The sequence below is a fragment of the Amblyomma americanum genome, chromosome 1 (assembly GCF_052857255.1).
Source record: "Amblyomma americanum isolate KBUSLIRL-KWMA chromosome 1, ASM5285725v1, whole genome shotgun sequence".
Lineage (NCBI taxonomy): Eukaryota > Metazoa > Arthropoda > Arachnida > Ixodida > Ixodidae > Amblyomma > Amblyomma americanum.
Genome location: NC_135497.1, coordinates 540,124,255 through 540,142,270, shown reverse-complemented (window position 1 = coordinate 540,142,270; position 18,016 = coordinate 540,124,255).

Genomic DNA, 18,016 nt, shown 5'->3' with positions numbered 1-18,016 from the left:
GAGAAACTCCGCGATGGACAAACTCCGCGATGGAGAAACTCCGCGTTGGTGAAAGTCAGCGTTGGAGAAAAGTCCGCGTTGGAGAAAAGTCCGCGCTGAAGAAACTCTACGCTGGAGAAACTCCGCGCCGGAGCAACTCCGCGTTGGAGAAATTCCGCGCTGGAGAAACTCCGTGCTGCATAAAATCTGCGCTGGAGAAACTCCGCGCTGGAGATACTCCGCGCTGGAGAAACTCCGCGCTGGAGAAACTCCGTGTTGGAGAAACTCCGTGTTGGATAAACTCCGCGCTGGAGAAACTTCGCGTTGGAGAAACTGCGCGTTGGAGAAACTCCGCGTTGGAGAAACTCTGCGTTGGAGAAATTCTGCGTTGGAGAAAATCCGCGTTGGAGAAACTCCGCGTTGGAGAAACTCCGCGTTGGAGAAACTCCGCGCTGGAGAGCGTCCGCGTTGGAGAAACTCCGCGTTGGAGAAACTCCGCGCTGGAGAAACTCCTCGCTGGAGAAACTCCGTGTTGGAGAAAATCTGTGTTGGAGAAACTCCGTGCTTGAGAAACTCCGTGTTGGAGAAACTCTGTGTTGGAGAAACTCCGCACTGGAGAAACTTCGTGTTGGATAAACTCCGCGTTGGAGAAACTCCGTCCTGCATAAAATCTGCGCTGGAGAAACTCCGCACTAGAGAAACTGCGTTTGAGAAACTTCGGGATGGAGAAACTCCGCGGCGGAGAAACTCCGGGCTGGAGAAACTCCGCGATGTAGAAACTCCGCGCTGGAGAAACTCCGCGCTGGAGAAATTCCGCGCTGAAGAAACACTGTGTTGGAGAAACTCCGTGTTGGAGAAACTCCGCGCTGGAGAAACTCCGCGTTGGAGAAACTCCGCTTTGGAGAAACTCCGCGCTGGAGAAACTCAGCGATGGAGAAACTTAGCGTTGGAGAAATTCCGCGTTGGGGAAAGTCCGCGTTGGAGGTACTCCGCGTTGAAGAACGTCCGCGTTGGAGAAAATCCGCGTTGGAGAAACTCCGCGCTGGAGAAACTCCGCGCTAGTGAAACTCAGCGATGGAGTAACTCCGTGTTGGAGAAACTCCGTATTGGAGAAACTCCGCGTTGGAGACACTCCGCGTTGGAGAAAGTCCGCGTTGGAGAAAATCCGCGCTGGAGAAACTCAGCGCTGGAGAAACTCCGCGCTGGAGAAACTCCGTGTTTGAGAAACTCAGAACTGGAGAAACTCCGCGATGGAGAACCTCCGCACTGGAGAAACTCCGCGCTGGAGAAACTTCGCGTTGGAGAAACTGCGCGTTCGAGAAACTCCGCGTTGGAGAAACTCCGTGCTGCATAAAATCTGCGCTAGAGAAACTCCTGCCCGGAGATACTCCGCGCTGGAGAAACTCCGCACTGGAGAAACTCCGTGTTTGAGAAACTCCACACTAGAGAAACTCCGCGTTTGAGAAACTCCGCGATAGAGAAACTCTGCGCTGGAGAAACTCCGGCTTGGAGGAACTCCGCGATGGAGAAACTCTGCGTTTGAGAAACTCCGCGTTGGAGAAACTCCGTGCTGCATAAAATCTGCGCTAGAGAAACTCCGCGCTGGAGATACTCTGTGCTGGAGAAAATCCGCGCTGGAGAAAGTCTGCGCCGGAGAAACTCCGCGCTGGAGAAACTCCGCGCTTGAGAAACTCCGCGCTGGAGAAACTCCGCGCTTGAAAAACTCCGCGTTGGAGAAACTCCGCGCTGGAGAAACTCCGTGCTGCATAAAATCTGCGCTAGAGAAACTCCGCGCTGGAGATACTCCGCGCTGGATAAACTCCGCGCTGGAGAAACTCCGCGCTGGAGATACTCCGCGCTGGAGAAACTCCGTGTTGGAGAAACTCCGCGCTGGAGAAACTTCGCGTTGGAGAAACTGCGCGTTGGAGAAAGTCCGCGTTGGAGAAGCAAAGTCCGCGTTGGTGAAAGTCCGCGTTGGAGAAACTCCGCGTTGAAGAAAGGCCGCGTTGGAGAAACTCCGCGCTGGTGAAACTCCGGGCTGGAGAAACTCCACGCTGAAGAACCTCCGCGCTGGAGCAACTCCGCGTTGGAGAAACTCCGCGCTGGAGAAACTCCGTGCTGCATAAAATCTGCGCTGGAAAAACTCCGCGCTTGAGATACTCCGCGCTGGAGAAACACCGCGCTGGAGAAACTCCGCGCTGGAGATACTCCGCGCTGGAGAAACTCCGTTTTGCAGAAAGTCCGCGCTGGAAAAACTCCGCGCTGGAGAAATTCCGCGCTGAAGAAACTCCGCGTTGGAGAAACTCCGCGTTGGAGAAACTCCGTACTGGAGATACTCCGCGCTGGAGAAACTCCGCTTTGGAGAAACTCCGCTTTGGAGAAACTCCGCAATAAAGAAACTCCGCGCTGGAAAAACTCCACGCTGGAGAAACTTCGTGTTGGAGAAACTCCGTGTTGGAGAAACTCCGTGCTGGAGAAACTCCGCGCTGGAGAAAGTCCGCGCCGGAGAAACTCCGCGCTGCAGAAACTCCGCGCTGGAGAAACCCCGCGCTGGAGAGAGTCCGCGCTGGAGAAACTCCGCGCTTGAAAAACTCCGCGCTGGAGAAACTCCGCGCTGGAAAAACTTCGTGTTGGAGAAACTCCGTGTTGGAGAAACTCCGTGCTGGAGAAACTCCGCGCTGGAGAAACTCCGCGCTGGAGAAACTCCGTGTTGGAGAAACTCCGCGTTGGATAAACTCCGCGCTGGAGAAACTCGGCGTTGGAGAAACTCCGTGTTGGAGAAACTCCGCGCTGGAGAAACTCCGCGCTAGTGAAACTCAGCGATGGAGTAACTCCGTGTTGGAGAAACTCCGTATTGGAGAAACTCCGCGTTGGAGACACTCCGCGTTGGAGAAAGTCCGCGTTGGAGAAAATCCGCGCTGGAGAAACTCAGCGCTGGAGAAACTCCGCGCTGGAGAAACTCCGTGTTTGAGAAACTCAGAACTGGAGAAACTCCGCGATGGAGAACCTCCGCACTGGAGAAACTCCGCGCTGGAGAAACTTCGCGTTGGAGAAACTGCGCGTTTGAGAAACTCCGCGTTGGAGAAACTCCGTGCTGCATAAAATCTGCGCTAGAGAAACTCCTGCCCGGAGATACTCCGCGCTGGAGAAACTCCGCACTGGAGAAACTCCGTGTTTGAGAAACTCCACACTAGAGAAACTCCGCGTTTGAGAAACTCCGCGATAGAGAAACTCTGCGCTGGAGAAACTCCGGCTTGGAGGAACTCCGCGATGGAGAAACTCTGCGTTTGAGAAACTCCGCGTTGGAGAAACTCCGTGCTGCATAAAATCTGCGCTAGAGAAACTCCGCGCTGGAGATACTCTGTGCTGGAGAAAATCCGCGCTGGAGAAAGTCTGCGCCGGAGAAACTCCGCGCTGGAGAAACTCCGCGCTTGAGAAACTCCGCGCTGGAGAAACTCCGCGCTTGAAAAACTCCGCGTTGGAGAAACTCCGCGCTGGAGAAACTCCGTGCTGCATAAAATCTGCGCTAGAGAAACTCCGCGCTGGAGATACTCCGCGCTGGATAAACTCCGCGCTGGAGAAACTCCGCGCTGGAGATACTCCGCGCTGGAGAAACTCCGTGTTGGAGAAACTCCGCGCTGGAGAAACTTCGCGTTGGAGAAACTGCGCGTTGGAGAAAGTCCGCGTTGGAGAAGCAAAGTCCGCGTTGGTGAAAGTCCGCGTTGGAGAAACTCCGCGTTGAAGAAAGGCCGCGTTGGAGAAACTCCGCGCTGGTGAAACTCCGGGCTGGAGAAACTCCACGCTGAAGAACCTCCGCGCTGGAGCAACTCCGCGTTGGAGAAACTCCGCGCTGGAGAAACTCCGTGCTGCATAAAATCTGCGCTGGAAAAACTCCGCGCTTGAGATACTCCGCGCTGGAGAAACACCGCGCTGGAGAAACTCCGCGCTGGAGATACTCCGCGCTGGAGAAACTCCGTTTTGCAGAAAGTCCGCGCTGGAAAAACTCCGCGCTGGAGAAATTCCGCGCTGAAGAAACTCCGCGTTGGAGAAACTCCGCGTTGGAGAAACTCCGTACTGGAGATACTCCGCGCTGGAGAAACTCCGCTTTGGAGAAACTCCGCTTTGGAGAAACTCCGCAATAAAGAAACTCCGCGCTGGAAAAACTCCACGCTGGAGAAACTTCGTGTTGGAGAAACTCCGTGTTGGAGAAACTCCGTGCTGGAGAAACTCCGCGCTGGAGAAAGTCCGCGCCGGAGAAACTCCGCGCTGCAGAAACTCCGCGCTGGAGAAACCCGCGCTGGAGAGAGTCCGCGCTGGAGAAACTCCGCTCTTGAAAAACTCCGCGCTGGAGAAACTCCGCGCTGGAAAAACTTCGTGTTGGAGAAACTCCGTGTTGGAGAAACTCCGTGCTGGAGAAACTCCGCGCTGGAGAAACTCCGCGCTGGAGAAACTCCGTGTTGGAGAAACTCCGCGTTGGATAAACTCCGCGCTGGAGAAACTCGGCGTTGGAGAAACTCCGTGTTGGAGAAACTCCGCGCTGGAGAAACCTCGCGTTGAAGAAAATTCGCGTTGGAGAAACTCCGCGATGGAGAAACTCTGCGTTGGTGAAAGTCCGCGTTGGAGAAAAGTCCGCGTAGGAGAAAAGTCCGCGCTGGAGAAACTCCGCGCTGGAGAAACTCCTCGCTGGAGAAACTCCGTGTTGGAGAAACTTTGTGTTGGAGAAACTCCGCGCTGGAGAAACTCCGCGCTTGAGAAACTCCGTGTTGGAGAAACACTGTGTTGGAGAAACTCCGCACTGGAGAAACTTCGCGTTGGATAAACTCCGCGTTAGAGAAAGTCGGCGTTGGAGATAGACTGCGTTAGAAAAATTCCGCGTTGGAGAAACTCCAGCGCTGGAGAAACTCCGCGCTGTAGACACTCTGCGCTGCAGAAACTCCGCGTTAGAGAAACTCCGTGTTGGAGAAACTCCGCGCTGGAGAAACTTCACGTTGGAGAAAATTCTCATTGGAGAAACTCCGCGATGGAGAAACTCCGCGTTGGTGAAAGTCCGCGTTGGAGAAAAGTCCGCGTTGGAGAAAAGTCCGCGCTGGAGAAACTCCGCGCTGTAGAAACTCCTCGCTGGAGAAACTCCGTGTTGGAGAAAATCTGTGTTGTAGAAACTCCGTGCTTGAGAAACTCCGTGTTGGAGAAACTCTGTGTTGGAGAAACTCCGCTCTGGAGAAACTTCGTGTTGGAGAAACTCCGCGTTGGAGAAACTCCGTCCTGCATAAAATCTGCGCTGGAGAAACTCCGCACTAGAGAAACTGCGTTTGAGAAACTTCGGGATGGAGAAACTCCGCGATGTAGAAACTCCGCGCTGGAGAAACTCCGCTTTGGAGAAACTCCGCGCTGGAGAAACTCAGCGATGGAGAAACTCAGCGTTGGAGAAATTCCGCGTTGGGGAAAGTCCGCGTTGGAGGTACTCCGCGTTGAAGAACGTCCGCGTTGGAGAAAATCCGCGTTGGAGAAACTCCGCGCTGGAGAAACTTCGCGTTGGAGAAACTGCGCGTTGGAGAAACTCCGCGTTGGAGAAACTCTGCGTTGGAGAAATTCTGCGCTGGAGAAAGTCCGCGTTGGAGAAACTCCGCGTTGGACAAACTCCGCGTTGGAGAAATTCCGAGCTGGAGAAACTCCGCGCTGGTGAAACTCCGGGCTGGAGAAACTCCGCGCTGTAGACACCCTACGCTGGAGAAACTCCGCGTTGGAGAAACTCCATGTTGGAGAAACTCCGCGCTGGAGAAACTTCGCGTTGGAGAAAATTCTCGTTGGAGAAACTCCGCGATGGAGAAACTCCGTGTTTGAGAAAATCTGTGTTGGATAAACTCCGCGCTTGAGAAACTCCGTGTTGGAGAAACTCTGTGTTGGAGAAACTCCGCACTGGAGAAACTTCGTGTTGGATAAACTCCGCGTTGGAGAAACTCCGTGCTGCATAAAATCTGCGCTGGAGAAACTCCGCACTAGAGAAAATGCGTTTGAGAAACTTCGGGATGGAGAAACTCCGCGGTGGAGAAACTCCGGGCTGGAGAAACTCCGCGATGTAGAAACTCCGCGCTGGAGAAATTCCGCGCTGAAGAAGCACCGTGTTGGAGAAACTTCGCGCTGGAGAAACTCCGCGTTGGAGAAACTCCGCTTTGGAGAAACTTCGCGCTGGAGAAACTCAGCGATGGAGAAACTCAGCGTTTGGAGAAAGTCCGCGTTGGAGAAAGTCCCCGTTGGAGAAATTCCGCGTTGGGGAAAGTCCGCGTTGGAGGTACTCCGCGTTGAAGAACGTCCGCGTTTTAGAAAATCCGCGTTGGAGAAACTCCGCGCTGGAGAAACTCCGCGCTGGTGAAACTCCGGGCTGGAGAAACTCCGCGTTGGAGAAAGTCCGCGATGGAGATAGACTGCGTTAGAAAAACTCCACGTTGGAGAAACTCCGCGCTGGAGAAACTCCGTTTTGGAGAAAGTCCGCGCTGGAAAAACTCCGCGCTGTAGACACTCTACGCTGGAGAAACTCCGCGTTGGAGAAACTCCATTTTGGAGAAACTCCGCGCTGGAGAAACTCCGCGTTGGTGAAAGTCCGCGTTGGAGAAAAGTCCGCGTTGGAGAAAAGTCCGCGTTGGAGAAAAGTCCGCGCTGGAGAAACTCCGCGCTGGAGAAACTCCTCGCTGGAGAAACTCCGTGTTGGAGAAAATCTGTGTTGTATAAACTCCGCGCTTGAGAAACTCCGTGTTGGAGAAACTCTGTGTTGGAGAAACTCCGCACTGGAGAAACTTCGTGTTGGATAAACTCCGCGTTGGAGAAACTCCGTGTTGGAGAAACTCCGCGCTGGAGAAACTCCGCGTTGGAGAAACTCCGCTTTGGAGAAACTCCGCGCTGGAGAAACTCAGCGATGGAGAAACTTAGCGTTGGAGAAATTCCGCGTTGGGGAAAGTCCGCGTTGGAGGTACTCCGCGTTGAAGAACGTCCGCGTTGGAGAAAATCCGCGTTGGAGAAACTCCGCGCTGGAGAAACTCCGCGCTAGTGAAACTCAGCGATGGAGTAACTCCGTGTTGGAGAAACTCCGTATTGGAGAAACTCCGCGTTGGAGACACTCCGCGTTGGAGAAAGTCCGCGTTGGAGAAAATCCGCGCTGGAGAAACTCAGCGCTGGAGAAACTCCGCGCTGGAGAAACTCCGTGTTTGAGAAACTCAGAACTGGAGAAACTCCGCGATGGAGAACCTCCGCACTGGAGAAACTCCGCGCTGGAGAAACTTCGCGTTGGAGAAACTGCGCGTTCGAGAAACTCCGCGTTGGAGAAACTCCGTGCTGCATAAAATCTGCGCTAGAGAAACTCCTGCCCGGAGATACTCCGCGCTGGAGAAACTCCGCACTGGAGAAACTCCGTGTTTGAGAAACTCCACACTAGAGAAACTCCGCGTTTGAGAAACTCCGCGATAGAGAAACTCTGCGCTGGAGAAACTCCGGCTTGGAGGAACTCCGCGATGGAGAAACTCTGCGTTTGAGAAACTCCGCGTTGGAGAAACTCCGTGCTGCATAAAATCTGCGCTAGAGAAACTCCGCGCTGGAGATACTCTGTGCTGGAGAAAATCCGCGCTGGAGAAAGTCTGCGCCGGAGAAACTCCGCGCTGGAGAAACTCCGCGCTTGAGAAACTCCGCGCTGGAGAAACTCCGCGCTTGAAAAACTCCGCGTTGGAGAAACTCCGCGCTGGAGAAACTCCGTGCTGCATAAAATCTGCGCTAGAGAAACTCCGCGCTGGAGATACTCCGCGCTGGATAAACTCCGCGCTGGAGAAACTCCGCGCTGGAGATACTCCGCGCTGGAGAAACTCCGTGTTGGAGAAACTCCGCGCTGGAGAAACTTCGCGTTGGAGAAACTGCGCGTTGGAGAAAGTCCGCGTTGGAGAAGCAAAGTCCGCGTTGGTGAAAGTCCGCGTTGGAGAAACTCCGCGTTGAAGAAAGGCCGCGTTGGAGAAACTCCGCGCTGGTGAAACTCCGGGCTGGAGAAACTCCACGCTGAAGAACCTCCGCGCTGGAGCAACTCCGCGTTGGAGAAACTCCGCGCTGGAGAAACTCCGTGCTGCATAAAATCTGCGCTGGAAAAACTCCGCGCTTGAGATACTCCGCGCTGGAGAAACACCGCGCTGGAGAAACTCCGCGCTGGAGATACTCCGCGCTGGAGAAACTCCGTTTTGCAGAAAGTCCGCGCTGGAAAAACTCCGCGCTGGAGAAATTCCGCGCTGAAGAAACTCCGCGTTGGAGAAACTCCGCGTTGGAGAAACTCCGTACTGGAGATACTCCGCGCTGGAGAAACTCCGCTTTGGAGAAACTCCGCTTTGGAGAAACTCCGCAATAAAGAAACTCCGCGCTGGAAAAACTCCACGCTGGAGAAACTTCGTGTTGGAGAAACTCCGTGTTGGAGAAACTCCGTGCTGGAGAAACTCCGCGCTGGAGAAAGTCCGCGCCGGAGAAACTCCGCGCTGCAGAAACTCCGCGCTGGAGAAACCCCGCGCTGGAGAGAGTCCGCGCTGGAGAAACTCCGCGCTTGAAAAACTCCGCGCTGGAGAAACTCCGCGCTGGAAAAACTTCGTGTTGGAGAAACTCCGTGTTGGAGAAACTCCGTGCTGGAGAAACTCCGCGCTGGAGAAACTCCGCGCTGGAGAAACTCCGTGTTGGAGAAACTCCGCGTTGGATAAACTCCGCGCTGGAGAAACTCGGCGTTGGAGAAACTCCGTGTTGGAGAAACTCCGCGCTGGAGAAACCTCGCGTTGAAGAAAATTCGCGTTGGAGAAACTCCGCGATGGAGAAACTCTGCGTTGGTGAAAGTCCGCGTTGGAGAAAAGTCCGCGTAGGAGAAAAGTCCGCGCTGGAGAAACTCCGCGCTGGAGAAACTCCTCGCTGGAGAAACTCCGTGTTGGAGAAACTTTGTGTTGGAGAAACTCCGCGCTGGAGAAACTCCGCGCTTGAGAAACTCCGTGTTGGAGAAACACTGTGTTGGAGAAACTCCGCACTGGAGAAACTTCGCGTTGGATAAACTCCGCGTTAGAGAAAGTCGGCGTTGGAGATAGACTGCGTTAGAAAAATTCCGCGTTGGAGAAACTCCAGCGCTGGAGAAACTCCGCGCTGTAGACACTCTGCGCTGCAGAAACTCCGCGTTAGAGAAACTCCGTGTTGGAGAAACTCCGCGCTGGAGAAACTTCACGTTGGAGAAAATTCTCATTGGAGAAACTCCGCGATGGAGAAACTCCGCGTTGGTGAAAGTCCGCGTTGGAGAAAAGTCCGCGTTGGAGAAAAGTCCGCGCTGGAGAAACTCCGCGCTGTAGAAACTCCTCGCTGGAGAAACTCCGTGTTGGAGAAAATCTGTGTTGTAGAAACTCCGTGCTTGAGAAACTCCGTGTTGGAGAAACTCTGTGTTGGAGAAACTCCGCTCTGGAGAAACTTCGTGTTGGAGAAACTCCGCGTTGGAGAAACTCCGTCCTGCATAAAATCTGCGCTGGAGAAACTCCGCACTAGAGAAACTGCGTTTGAGAAACTTCGGGATGGAGAAACTCCGCGATGTAGAAACTCCGCGCTGGAGAAACTCCGCTTTGGAGAAACTCCGCGCTGGAGAAACTCAGCGATGGAGAAACTCAGCGTTGGAGAAATTCCGCGTTGGGGAAAGTCCGCGTTGGAGGTACTCCGCGTTGAAGAACGTCCGCGTTGGAGAAAATCCGCGTTGGAGAAACTCCGCGCTGGAGAAACTTCGCGTTGGAGAAACTGCGCGTTGGAGAAACTCCGCGTTGGAGAAACTCTGCGTTGGAGAAATTCTGCGCTGGAGAAAGTCCGCGTTGGAGAAACTCCGCGTTGGACAAACTCCGCGTTGGAGAAATTCCGAGCTGGAGAAACTCCGCGCTGGTGAAACTCCGGGCTGGAGAAACTCCGCGCTGTAGACACCCTACGCTGGAGAAACTCCGCGTTGGAGAAACTCCATGTTGGAGAAACTCCGCGCTGGAGAAACTTCGCGTTGGAGAAAATTCTCGTTGGAGAAACTCCGCGATGGAGAAACTCCGTGTTTGAGAAAATCTGTGTTGGATAAACTCCGCGCTTGAGAAACTCCGTGTTGGAGAAACTCTGTGTTGGAGAAACTCCGCACTGGAGAAACTTCGTGTTGGATAAACTCCGCGTTGGAGAAACTCCGTGCTGCATAAAATCTGCGCTGGAGAAACTCCGCACTAGAGAAAATGCGTTTGAGAAACTTCGGGATGGAGAAACTCCGCGGTGGAGAAACTCCGGGCTGGAGAAACTCCGCGATGTAGAAACTCCGCGCTGGAGAAATTCCGCGCTGAAGAAGCACCGTGTTGGAGAAACTTCGCGCTGGAGAAACTCCGCGTTGGAGAAACTCCGCTTTGGAGAAACTTCGCGCTGGAGAAACTCAGCGATGGAGAAACTCAGCGTTTGGAGAAAGTCCGCGTTGGAGAAAGTCCCCGTTGGAGAAATTCCGCGTTGGGGAAAGTCCGCGTTGGAGGTACTCCGCGTTGAAGAACGTCCGCGTTTTAGAAAATCCGCGTTGGAGAAACTCCGCGCTGGAGAAACTCCGCGCTGGTGAAACTCCGGGCTGGAGAAACTCCGCGTTGGAGAAAGTCCGCGATGGAGATAGACTGCGTTAGAAAAACTCCACGTTGGAGAAACTCCGCGCTGGAGAAACTCCGTTTTGGAGAAAGTCCGCGCTGGAAAAACTCCGCGCTGTAGACACTCTACGCTGGAGAAACTCCGCGTTGGAGAAACTCCATTTTGGAGAAACTCCGCGCTGGAGAAACTCCGCGTTGGTGAAAGTCCGCGTTGGAGAAAAGTCCGCGTTGGAGAAAAGTCCGCGTTGGAGAAAAGTCCGCGCTGGAGAAACTCCGCGCTGGAGAAACTCCTCGCTGGAGAAACTCCGTGTTGGAGAAAATCTGTGTTGTATAAACTCCGCGCTTGAGAAACTCCGTGTTGGAGAAACTCTGTGTTGGAGAAACTCCGCACTGGAGAAACTTCGTGTTGGATAAACTCCGCGTTGGAGAAACTCCGTGCTGCATAAAATCTGTGCTGGAGAAACTCCGCACTAGAGAAAATGCGTTTGAGAAACTTCGGGATGGAGAAACTCCGCGGTGGAGAAACTCCGGGCTGGAGAAACTCCGCGATGTAGAAACTCCGCGCTGGAGAAACTCCGCGCTGGAGAAACTCCGCGCTGGAGAAAGTTCGCGTTGCAGAAACTCCGCGTTGAAGAAACTCCGTTTTGGAGAAAGTCCGCACTGGAAAAACTCCGCGCTAGAGAAATTCCGCGCTGAAGAAACTCCGCGTTGGAGAAACTCCGCGTTGGAGAAACTTCGTGTGCGAGAAACTCCGCCCTGGAGAAACTGCGCGCTGGAGAAACTCTGTTTTGGAGAAACTCCGAGCTGGAGAAACTCCGCGCTGGAGAAACTCCGTGCTGCATAAAATCTGCGCTGGAGAAACTCCGCGCTGGAGATACTCCGCGCTAGAGAAACTCCGCGCTGAAGAAACTCCGTTTTGAAGAAAGTCCGCGCTGGAAAAACTCCGCGCTGGAGAAATTCCGCGCTGAAGAAACTCCGCGTTGGAGAAACTCCGCGTTGGAGAAACTCCGTACTGCAGAAACTCCGCGCTGGAGAAACTCCGGGCTGGAGAAAGTCCGTGTTCGAGAAAGTCCGCGCTGGAGAAACTCCGCGTTGGAGAAAGTCCGCGATGGAGATAGACTGCGTCAGAAAAACTCCACGTTGGAGAAACTCCGCGCTGGAGAAACTCCGTTTTGGAGAAAGTCCGCGCTGGAAAAACTCCGCGCTGTAGACACTCTACGCTGGAGAAACTCCGCGTTGGAGAAACTCCATTTTGGAGAAACTCCGCGCTGGAGAAACTTCGCGTTGGAGAAAATTCTCGTTGGAGAAACTCCGCGATGGAGAAACTCCGCGTTGGTGAAAGTCCGCGTTGGAGAAAAGTCCGCGTTGGAGAAAAGTCCGCGTTGGAGAAAAGTCCGCGCTGGAGAAACTCCGCGCTGGAGAAACTCCTCGCTGGAGAAACTCCGTGTTGGAGAAAATCTGTGTTGTATAAACTCCGCGCTTGAGAAACTCCGTGTTGGAGAAACTCTGTGTTGGAGAAACTCCGCACTGGAGAAACTTCGTGTTGGATAAACTCCGCGTTGGAGAAACTCCGTGCTGCATAAAATCTGTGCTGGAGAAACTCCGCACTAGAGAAAATGCGTTTGAGAAACTTCGGGATGGAGAAACTCCGCGGTGGAGAAACTCCGGGCTGGAGAAACTCCGCGATGTAGAAACTCCGCGCTGGAGAAACTCCGCGCTGGAGAAACTCCGCGCTGGAGAAAGTTCGCGTTGCAGAAACTCCGCGTTGAAGAAACTCCGTTTTGGAGAAAGTCCGCACTGGAAAAACTCCGCGCTAGAGAAATTCCGCGCTGAAGAAACTCCGCGTTGGAGAAACTCCGCGTTGGAGAAACTTCGTGTGCGAGAAACTCCGCCCTGGAGAAACTGCGCGCTGGAGAAACTCTGTTTTGGAGAAACTCCGAGCTGGAGAAACTCCGCGCTGGAGAAACTCCGTGCTGCATAAAATCTGCGCTGGAGAAACTCCGCGCTGGAGATACTCCGCGCTAGAGAAACTCCGCGCTGGAGAAACTCCGCGCTGGAGAAACTCCGCGCTGAAGAAACTCCGTTTTGAAGAAAGTCCGCGCTGGAAAAACTCCGCGCTGGAGAAATTCCGCGCTGAAGAAACTCCGCGTTGGAGAAACTCCGCGTTGGAGAAAACTCCGTACTGCAGAAACTCCGCGCTGGAGAAACTCCGGGCTGGAGAAAGTCCGTGTTCGAGAAAGTCCGCGCTGGAGAAACTCCGCGTTGGACAAACTCCGCGCTGGTGGAAGTCCGCGCTGGAGAAACTCCAAATTGGAGAAACTCCCAGCTGGAGAAACTCCGCTTTAGAGAAACTCCGCTTTGGAGAAACTCCGGAATTGAGAAACTCCGCGCTGGAAAAAGTCCACGCTGGAGAAATTTCGTTTGGAGAAACTCCGCGTTGGAGAAACTCCGTGCTGGAGAGACTCCGCGCTGCATAAAATCTGCGCTGGAGAAACTCCGCGCTGGAGAAACTCCGCGCTGGAGAAACTCCGCGCTGGAGAAACTCCGCGCTGGAGAAACTCCGCGCTGGAGAAACTCCGCGTTGGAGAAACTCTATGTTGGAGAAACTCCGCGCTGGAGAAACTTCGCGTTGGAGAAAATTCCCGTTGGAGAAACTCTGCGAAGGAGAAACTCCGCGTTGGTGAACGTCCGCGTTGGAGAAAAGTCCGCGTTGGAGAAAAGTCCGCGCTGGAGAAACTCCGCGCTGGAGAAACTCCTCGCTGGAGAAACTCCGTGTTGGAGAAAATCTGTGTTGGATAAACTCCGCGCTTGAGAAACTCTGTGTTGGAGAAACTCTGTGTTGGAGAAACTCCGCACTGGAGAAACTTCGTGTTGGATAAACTCCGCGTTGGAGAAACTCCGTGCTGCATAAAATCTGCGCTGGAGAAACTCCGCACTAGAGAAAGTGCGTTTGAGAAACTTCGGGATGGAGAAACTCCGCGGTGGAGAAACTCCGGGCTGGAGAAACTCCGCGATGTAGAAACACCGCGCTGGAGAAACTCCGCGCTGGAGAAACTCCGCGCTGGAGAAAGTTCGCGTTGGAGAAACTCCGCGTTGAAGAAACTTCGTTTTGGAGAAAGTCCGCGCTGGAAAAACTCCGCGCTGGAGAAATTCCGCGCTGAAGAAACTCCGCGTTGGAGAAACTCCGCGTTGGAGAAACTTCGTGTGCGAGAAACTCCGCCCTGGAGAAACTGCGCGCTGGAGAAACTCTGTTTTGGAGAAACTCCGAGCTGGAGAAACTCCGCGCTGGAGAAACTCCGTGCTGCATAAAATCTGCGCTGGAGAAACTCCGCGCTGGAGATACTCCGCGCTGGAGAAACTCCGCGCTGGAGAAACTCCGCGCTGGAGAAACTCCGCGCTGAAGAAACTCCGTTTTGAAGAAAGTCCGCGCTGGAAAAACTCCGCGCTGGAGAAATTCCGCGCTGAAGAAACTCCGCGTTGGAGAAACTCCGCGTTGGAGAAACTCCGTACTGGAGAAACTCCGCGCTGGAGAAACTCCGGGCTGGAGAAAGTCCGTGTTGGAGAAAGTCCGCGCTGGAGAAACTCCGCGTTGGATAAACTCCGCGCTGGTGGAAGCCCGCGCTGGAGAAACTCCAAATTGGAGAAACTCCCAGCTGGAGAAACTCCGCTTTAGAGAAACTCCGCTTTGGAGAAACTCCGGAATTGAGAAACTCCGCGCTGGAAAAAGTCCACGCTGGAGAAATTTCGTTTGGAGAAACTCCGCGTTGGAGAAACTCCGTGCTGGAGAGACTCCGCGCTGCATAAAATCAGCGCTGGAGAAACTCCGCGCTGGAGAAACTCCGCGCTGGAGAAACTCCGCGTTGGAGAAACTCCATGTTGGAGAAACTCCGCGCTGGAGAAACTTCGCGTTGGAGAAAATTCCCGTTGGAGAAACTCTGCGATGGAGAAACTCCGCGTTGGTGAAAGTCCGCGTTGGAGAAAAGTCCGCGTTGGAGAAAAGTCCGCGCTGGAGAAACTCCGCGCTGGAGAAACTCCTCGCTGGAGAAACTCCGTGTTGGAGAAAATCTGTGTTGGATAAACTCCGCGCTTGAGAAACTCCGTGTTGGAGAAACTCTGTGTTGGAGAAACTCCGCACTGGAGAAACTTCGTGTTGGATAAACTCCGCGTTGGAGAATCTCCGTGCTGCATAAAATCTGCGCTGGAGAAACTCCGCACTAGAGAAAATGCGTTTGAGAAACTTCGGTATGGAGAAACTCCGCGGTGGAGAAACTCCGTGCTGGAGAAACTCCGCGATGTAGAAACTCCGCGCTGGAGAAACTCCGCGCTGGAGAAAGTTCGCGTTGGAGAAACTCCGCGTTGAAGAACCTCCGTTTTGGAGAAACTCCATGTTGGAGAAACTCCGCGTTGGAGGTACTACGCGCTGGAGAAACTGCGCTGGAGAAACTCCGTGTGCGAGAAACTCCGCGCTGAAGAAACTCCGCGCTGGAGAAACTCCAAATTGGAGAAACTCCGCTCTGGAGAAACTCCGCGCTGGAGAAACTCCGCGCTGGAGAAAGTCCGCGCTGGAGAAACTCCGCGCTTGAAAAACTCCGCGCTGGAGAAACTCCACGCTGGAAAAACTCCGCGCAGGAGAAACTCAGCGATGGAGAAACTCCGCGTTGGTGAAAGTCCGCGTTGGAGAAAATCTGTGTTGGATAAACTCCGCGCTTGAGAAACTCCGTGTTGGAGAAACTCCACGCTGAAGAACCCCCGCGCTGGAGCAACTCCGCGTTGGAGAAACTCCGCGCTGGAGAAACTCCGTGCAGCATAAAATCTGCGCTGGAGAAACTCCGCGCTGGAGATACTCCGCGCTGGATAAACTCCGCGATGGAGAAACTCCGTGTTGGAGAAACTCTGCGCTGGAGAAACTTCGCGTTGGAGAAACTGCGCGTTGGAGAAAGTCCGCGTTGGAGAAGCAAAGTCCGCGTTGGAGAAAGACCGCGTTGGAGAAACTCCGCGCTGGAGAAACTCCGCGCTGGTGAAACTCCGGGCTGGAGAAACTCCGCGTTGATGAAACTCCGCCTTAGAGAAAGTCCGTGTTGGAGAAAGACTGCGTTAGAAAAATCCGCGTTGGAGAAAGTCCGCGTTGGAGAAAGCTCCGCGTTGAAGAAAGGCCGCGTTGGAGAAACTCCGCGTTGGAGAAACTCCGCGCTGGAGAAACTCCGTTTTGCAGAAAGTCCGCGCTGGAAAAACTCCGCGCTGGAGAAATTCCGCGCTGAAGAAACTCCGCGTTGGAGAAACTCCGCGTTGGAGAAACTCCGTACTGGAGAAACTCCTCGCTGGAGAAAGTTCGTGTTGGAGAAAGTCCGCGCTGGAGAAACTCCGCGTTGGATAAACTCCGCGCTGGTGGAAGTCCGCACTGGAGAAACTCCAAATTGGAGAAACTCCGTGCTGGAGAAACTCCGCTTTAGAGAAACTCCGCTTTGGAGAAACTCCGCAATGGAGAAACTCCGCGCTGGAAAAACTCCACGCTGGAGAAACGTCGTTTGGAGAAACTCCGCGTTGGAGAAACTCCGTACTGGAGAAACTCCGCGCTGCACAAAATCTGCGCTGGAGAAACTCCGCGCTGGAGAAACTCCGCGCTGGAGAAACTCCGTGTTGGAGAAACTCCGCGTTGGATAAACTCCGCGCTGGAGAAACTTCGCGTTGGAGAAATTCTGCGTTGGAGAAAGTCCGCGTTGGAGAAAGACCGCGTTGGAGAAACTCCGCGCTGGAGAAACTCCGCGCTGGATAAACTCCGCGTTTGAGAAACTCCGAACTGGAGAAATTCAGCGTTTGAGAAACTCCGCGCTGGAGAAACTCCGCGCTGGAGAAATTCCGCGTTGGTGAAACTGCGCGTTCGAGAAACTCCGCGTTGGAGAAGCTCCGTGCTGCATAAAATCTGCGCTAGAGAAACTCCTGCCCGGAGATACTCCGCGCTGGAGAAACTCCGCAGTGGAGAAACTCCGTGTTTGAGAAACTCCGCACTAGAGAAACTCCGCGTTTGAGAAACTCCGCGATAGAGAAACTCTGCGCTGGAGAAACTCCGGCCTGGAGGAACTCCGCGATGGAGAAGCTCTGCGTTTGAGAAACTCCGCGTTGGAGAAACTCCGTGCTGCATAAAATCTGCGCTAGAGAAACTCCGCGCTGGAGATACTCTGTGCTGGAGAAAATCCGCGCTGGAGAAAGTCTGCGCCGGAGAAACTCCGCGCTGGAGAAACTCCGCGCTTGAGAAACTCCGCGCTGGAGAAACTCCGCGCTTGAAAAACTCCGCGTTGGAGAAACTCCGCGCTGGAGAAACTCCGTGCTGCATAAAATCTGCGCTAGAGAAACTCCGCGCTGGAGATACTCCGCGCTGGATAAACTCCGCGCTGGAGAAACTCCGCGCTGGAGATACTCCGCGCTGGAGAAACTCCGTGTTGGAGAAACTCCGCGCTGGAGAAACTTCGCGTTGGAGAAACTGCGCGTTGGAGAAAGTCCGCGTTGGAGAAGCAAAGTCCGCGTTGGAGAAAGTCCGCGTTGGAGAAACTCCGCGTTGAAGAAAGGCCGCGTTGGAGAAACTCCGCGCTGATGAAACTCCGGGCTGGAGAAACTCCACGCTCAAGAACCTCCGCGCTGGAGCAACTCCGCGTTGGAGAAACTCCGCGGTGGAGAAACTCCGTGCTGCATAAAATCTGCGCTGGAGAAACTCCGCGCTTGAGATACTCCGCGCTGGAGAAACTCCGCGCTGGAGAAACTACGCGCTGGAGAAACTCCGCGCTGGAGAAACTCCGTTTTGCAGAAAGTCCGCGCTGGAAAAACTCCGCGCTGGAGAAATTCCGCGCTGAAGAAACTCCGCGTTGGAGAAACTCCGCGTTGGAGAAACTCCGTACTGGAGATACTCCGCGCTGGAGAAACTCCGCGCTGGAGAAAGTCCGTGTTGGAGAAAGTCTGCGCTGGAGAAACTCCGCGTTGGATAAACTCCGCGCTGGTGGAAGTCCGCGCTGGAGAAACTCCAAATTGGAGAAACTCCGCGCTGGAGAAACTCCGCTTTAGAGAAACTCCGCTTTGGAGAAACTCCGGAATGGAGAAACTCCGCGCTGGAAAAACTCCACGCTGGAGAAATTTCGTTTGGAGAAACTCCGCGTTGGAGAAACTCCGTGCTGGAGAGACTCCGCGCTGCATAAAATCTGCGCTGGAGAAACTCCGCGCTGGAGAAACTCCGCGCTGGAGAAACTCCGCGCTGGAGAAACTCCGCGCTGGAGAAACTCCGTGTTGGAGAAACTCCGCGTTGGATAAACTCCGCGCTGGAGAAACTTCGCGTTGGAGAAATTCTGCGTTGGAGAAAGTCCGCGTTGGAGAAAGTCCGCGTTGGAGAAACTCCGCGCTGGAGAAACTCCGCGTTTGAGAAACTC